General features: G+C 37.7%; 1 pseudogene; it reads right to left on the reverse strand.

Annotated features, from left to right (window-relative positions):
* Positions 1–975: 975 nt before the first annotated feature.
* LOC107517038 lies at positions 976–2,469 on the reverse strand (annotated as a pseudogene).
* Between the last annotated feature and the right edge of the window lie 3,415 nt (positions 2,470–5,884).

A 5,884-nucleotide genomic window follows, 5' to 3' on the forward strand; every position in this document is an offset into this window, starting at 1 on the left:
TTTTCTTGAGAGGCAGTTTAACTCTTCGTTTCTCTCATAATGTATCCATTGATGTGGAGTTTATACAGTGCTGACCAAGACTTGAGTGAGGAATCATATAGGGCAAGGAAAACAAGAAGTTCTCACCTAATACATAAACATATATTTACAAACCTGTCTTGTGTAGATGTTGTTGTCATTATATGAGATGCTAATGGTCAAATGAATACTTTCTTAATTTTTTTTTAATCTTAGGAATGTATTAGTGGTATACCAATGAAAAAGTAAAAGTGTTCAAAAATCTTTCCCACAATGGCTTTAGAGGAAATAAAATTGAGGGAATTAGGAACATTTTATTTTAACCCTCACAATCCAGTTTTAATTTTAGTTAAAAATATTTTTGAAATCCTATTATATGTAAGGTAGTATATGTGGTGCTGACAAGAATGCAAATCTATTACAAGGTTTTCACGAAAGAAAGAAAAATGAGGAAAAAATGTATGCGGGGCCTCTTTGTAAACTATATAAGAATATTTAAATGTCAGTTATAATAATTATTATCATTATTATTAAACAGACATCTTATGTGCCAGAATTCATAGTCTAAAGGGGGATATAAATTTCTAAAAAGTTATTGCTAAAAGGTAAGAATGAGTATACAACCAAGTTTAATAGAAACTATGAGAAAAAACAAGGTTAACTTATTTAGAAAAATCTGGGTTTCTTAGAAAAGTTAACACAGACTATTTTATAGAAATCACAATAAAGAAAAGATGCCAATATTCTCAGCATTTATTTTCATATTTTAATAGCAGTATTTAAATGTACCCAATAAAGAGTCAATAGAATAATTTTTTAAGTTACTTTATATAAAACTGCCAAGTTGTTTACCTTTGGAATGTTCCTTCCCAAAAGAGAAAGCCAGACAAATGTTAAGAATATGTATTTGTGTTCTTTGTAAAAACATTTCTAGACAGATATATACACACACACAGATATACGTGTGTATGCATAGTTGCGTGTATGTATTTTATCTATCATCTGTTCTCTCTCTTTCTCTCAGCCGACCTCTCCACCAAAGCATTTCAACCTATTTGAATAATTAATTTTTTTGCCTCTTTGATCAGGTTTTGGTTCAAAATTAGCTGTCCAAACTTATTTGACCTTTACCGAATAATCCAATTTCAGTTTATACTGCAGGCTTCTCTTCCTCTGTGGTGGGTTTCTTTTCTTGTGACTTCTTCTCAGTTGCCAGTGTCCTGGTAGCTGCAGCTTTTTTTCCCCACCAAAGTCGTCTTCTGATTCTTAAATCCAACAAGCCCTCTTTCCTTTCTTTCCTACCACAGGCTTTTTACCTGGAATTCCCTTCTCATCTGATTTGGTTAGTAGCCCTGATGCTGCCTTATCCACCCGTAGCTTTTGATTCTTGGCCCGGTGAAGAATGGTGTTCTAGAATGTGGTCTCCGCATGTGGGTTAAGCTTCAACATGATTCTCAGGTTTTCAGTGGATTCTTTTTTAGGACTCTGAACCACATCATCTTGAGTGGTGCTCAGAGGGATCTTTAGGTCTCTGGGCTTTTTTAAGATTCTGCTAAGATCTGTATAGAGCCTCTTGTGCACAGGAAGGTGGCAGTTACTCTCGAGGGAGACAGCTTTATGCCAAGTCCATATTGATCACCTAACTTGTGGAAAGCACTTTGAGTCCAAATGCAGAAACAGCCCACATGCCACCAGGAGCAAGTTTCAAATATTCGGTTTACTTAGATCAAGCAAAGTAATTCCAGAGATGTTTCTGAAGTCTTTGATGATACCATTGTCCTTATTATAGATGATGCAAGGTCCCCTGCTCTGGATGCAAGCACAGTTTCTCATTTTGCCCTTGCCAGCTCTCATTCTCGGAGGGGCACAGAACTTTCTGATACCATTCCAGGCCTTAAGTTTCTTTAGAAGCAAAACAGCCTTCCTAAAATTCTTATAGCCTTCAATTTTATCTTCAGCTTTCAAAGGAAGTTTAAGAACTTCCTCGATATGATGACCTTTAGACATGACCAGTACTGGTAAATCCGAGGCAGCCTGGGCAGAGCAGATGGCATATCGCTTCTGTGTTTTTCCCTCTGCAGTGCCAATGATGCCAGGTTTTGGTTGGTACAAACATGCAGCCCCCACAGCACATGTTGCCAAAAGCACCTGGCCAGAATGATGAGTCCCAATGCCTCGAACTCTGGGAATTCGAGCCACAGCTCTGCCAGTACCTCACAACTCAGTGCTGGTTTTCATGACCTGCTAATTCACTGACAGCATAGGCTGTCTATTGTTTTTGTGCAAGTCAATGTGAACAGAGTTTACGATATCTGGTCAAATGGGAGCTTTGAGCACAGCAGGCAAAGTGACATTTTTGCCAGATGATTCCCCCTTTACAGAGTACACCGATATCCATGGACCAGCACACACCATGGCAGGGGGAGGAGAAAGCCATGCCGATCTCAACCCGGTGGCTCCCACAGGAAAAGGTGGATCATTAATTTTTAAATGCTACATGCTCCTTCTGGTCTACCAAAGGCTGAGAAGCTATAATAGCTAATGTTTATTAAGTGCTTATTATTTCTAATCACTCTATGTGACTTTTCTCATTAATAGCTTACGAAATAGATAATTATCATCACTCCCTTTTTATAAAGTGATGGGCTGGGATTTGAACCCAAGATAAAATGGCTACAGTGCCTGCATTCTCCATCATAATGCTATATTTCCTCTCTACAATTAGTGGTTATTCTTAGATTTCTATTTTTCCTAGTGCTTAAATCATTCTCTGGATGTTGCTTAGCCACTTGGGGAGATTCAGTTTTCTTTCCAGTTCATTATTGTACTATTTCAAAGCAAAGTGGATAAATTCTGTCAAAGTGAATTTTGATAAAATGAATCAAGTTTTAGAGTATCAATATAAAATCTGAGATGTGTTTCTATAGGGAACAATATATCTCAATAAGTAATAATAAAGTTTTGGTAAAGAGAGGGTTAAGATGGTAGCTAGCCCAGGTTAATTTGGCACCAACAAATCATTACATAGTTATTGTCTTAAGATGATGGTATACTTTTTTGTTTTGTTGACCAGAATGTCTTTTTTGTCTCATCATTCCTGCTGAGTCCTGGTTAATGCACCATAAGTATCCAGACATGACTCTGCCCCTGGATTATCTCCACTTTTACAGTTTTCAGAATTTTTGTTCCCATCTCCTGGTATTTCTCTAGCATTTGCAGTGTCTGTTTCAGTTGGACTATTGCCACACACTTCAACTATAATTACCACCATATTCATTCATTCATCTAACAGATTTTTATTAAGAACTCTGGTGGATTGAATAATTGTGCTCAATTTTTCACCCCCCATACAACAGTATCACACATTCACACTCTTGGCATGAGCTTGGTAGGCAGAGCATGCTGGGGTTCCCTGCCTCTTGACTGGGTTATCCATATGAGTTTAACTAGTGGGATGTTAATAGATGTGATGTAAACAAAGGCTTGATATGGACTTCTACTCCTTTGTCATGAGAAATATGTGCTTTAGGTGGTATGCTAAATATACATTTGGTCTTTGTCTCCAGTTCCTGACACAGAACTTTTGGAATTTCCTGAGCAATAGGGGAGATAAGAGTGTCTTTTACTGTTCATAGCAATCATCTTTTCTTATATCTGAGTTTATGGCTGAGGGGGTAAGTAGCTTTAGAGTGTTAGCTGATCACCAGAAAGACCAAGACATGATTAGAGGTTAGAATTTTCAGCCTCACCTCCTGACCTCCAGGGAGGGAAGAGGAGCTAGAGATTGAGTTAGTCACCAATGGCTAATGAGGTAATCAATCATGTCTCCTTAATGAAACTTTCATAAAACCTCTAAAGAATGGCGTTCAAAGAGCTTTTGAGTTGACGATTAAATTAAGGTACTGGGAGGCTGTCATGCCTTGAGAGGGCATGGAAGCTCTTTGCTGCCCTCCCATACTTTGCTCTGTGTATGCCCTATGCATCTCTTCATTTGGCTATTCTGGAGTTGTATCCTTTATAATAAACCGAAAATAATAAGTATAGTGTTTCCATGAGTTTTGTGAGCCATTCTAGCAAGCTAGCAAACCTGAGGAGAATCCCCCATATATTGCCTTTTGGTAAGAAGTACAGGTGGCAACTTGAGGCTGACTGGTACCTGAAGTGGGGACGATCTTGTGGGACCGAGCCATTAATCTTTGGGGTCTGTGCTAACTCTGGGTAGAATTAGAATTGAATTGAATTGTAGGCACCTGGTTGGAGAGTTGGAGAACTCGTTGTTGATGTGGGGGGGAAAACCCCTACACATGTGGTGCCAGAAGTGTTGAGTAAAAACAGTTCAGACCTAATGTCTGATCCAAGAAGGATGACAGACACACAGAACAGAGCTAGACCAAACCTGCAGCTTAGAGCTACGTCTAGCCTAAATCGGCTGAAACCTAACCAACTCACCAATGTATGAAGGGAAAATAAATACTTGTTTTTGAGAGTCACTGAGTTTTAATATGGTTTGTTAAATAGCATAAACTGGTTCAAGAAGCAAATATGTGTCAGGTACTGTTTTAACCAGTGGATGACTTTTTATTTTAGAATTCTGTAGGTTTTTGGCTTCCTGTGATGAAAAATAAGTTATAATCTGTCTTTTACAGAATCTTGCATATTAACTGTATATAGAGTTCACATATGAATATAATAGGAGCAGCGATGCAGGTTTAGAGAATTTGATATTACAAAGGTGAAGGGAAAAGAGAGGCCAGTTAACCAATTAAGCAAGACCTTACTGATTCCCCTCAGTTTTGCAAAACTCCCAAATCCATTTTTTCAGGACATCCAAGAATGATGAGCCTCTAAGGAAATGATAAATGCTAACAAACTCGAAAGAAACGAATGCAGAAATCAGACAACAGTTTCTTCTGTTTTGAGAGAGATTTCTTTCTAATGATCATAAGACATATATCCATTTTTCTAGATACCCCTCCCTCATACCAGGTACCAGGGAAGTGAAATCTGCATATATACAAATCAGGACAGGTTTGGCTGTATATAGCAGATTACTACCAAATACAGTGGCTTTAACAAGATAGAAATTTACATTTCTCACAGTAAGGAAGTCTGAGAGTACACAGTCCAGCACCGATATGGCCTTTGGGGTCATCAGGGATCTACCCTCTTATCTGTCTGTTCCCTATTTTCAGTATGTAGCTCCCATCTTCAAAATTGTTTGAAAGCCCAAGATGCTAAAATTCTACCCATGACTTTCAGATTCCAGGGAGCACTGCAGAGGGAAGGAGGGAGGAAGGAAAAAGAAGGGAAACAAATCTTCACTGGATTTCTCTTATATTACATTTACTAGAATTTATGATCATAACTGGTACAAGAGTCTTAAATTTTTAATTTATAAATACTTGTATGTGTTGCTGTCCTGAATTAAATCAGTGTTTTGCTACTAAGCAGAAAGGGAAAAATGGATATTGGAGATAGCAAGTAGCAATCTCTGCTCATGGTATCTCATTCTACTTGTCTATTTCACTTTTTTTCAATGTTTCTTAAGGCAGCTACATTATACTAACATTGAAGTATACATCTTTTTCTGACAACCTATTAAATTAATAGAATGTCTCAATTTTTCAAACATATGGCAATGTATCAAATTTCTTGGTGAGAATAAAATCAGAGCAAGGTGAGGTTTGTAGGATATGGTCAAACCTTGTGAATTACCTCTGCTTCACAAAAGGAAATATAACCTTTTTGGGATTAAAATATTTGGATTTGCCAGACTCAGAGTGTCTATTCTATAAAAGAGAAACTGTTCAAGTTTTTGCCTTTGGGACTTCCATTTTCTAGAATCCGCTCATCTCGCCTCTTAGTT

The sequence above is a fragment of the Rousettus aegyptiacus genome, unplaced genomic scaffold (genome assembly GCF_014176215.1).
Source record: "Rousettus aegyptiacus isolate mRouAeg1 unplaced genomic scaffold, mRouAeg1.p scaffold_m13_p_1, whole genome shotgun sequence".
NCBI lineage: Eukaryota > Metazoa > Chordata > Mammalia > Chiroptera > Pteropodidae > Rousettus > Rousettus aegyptiacus.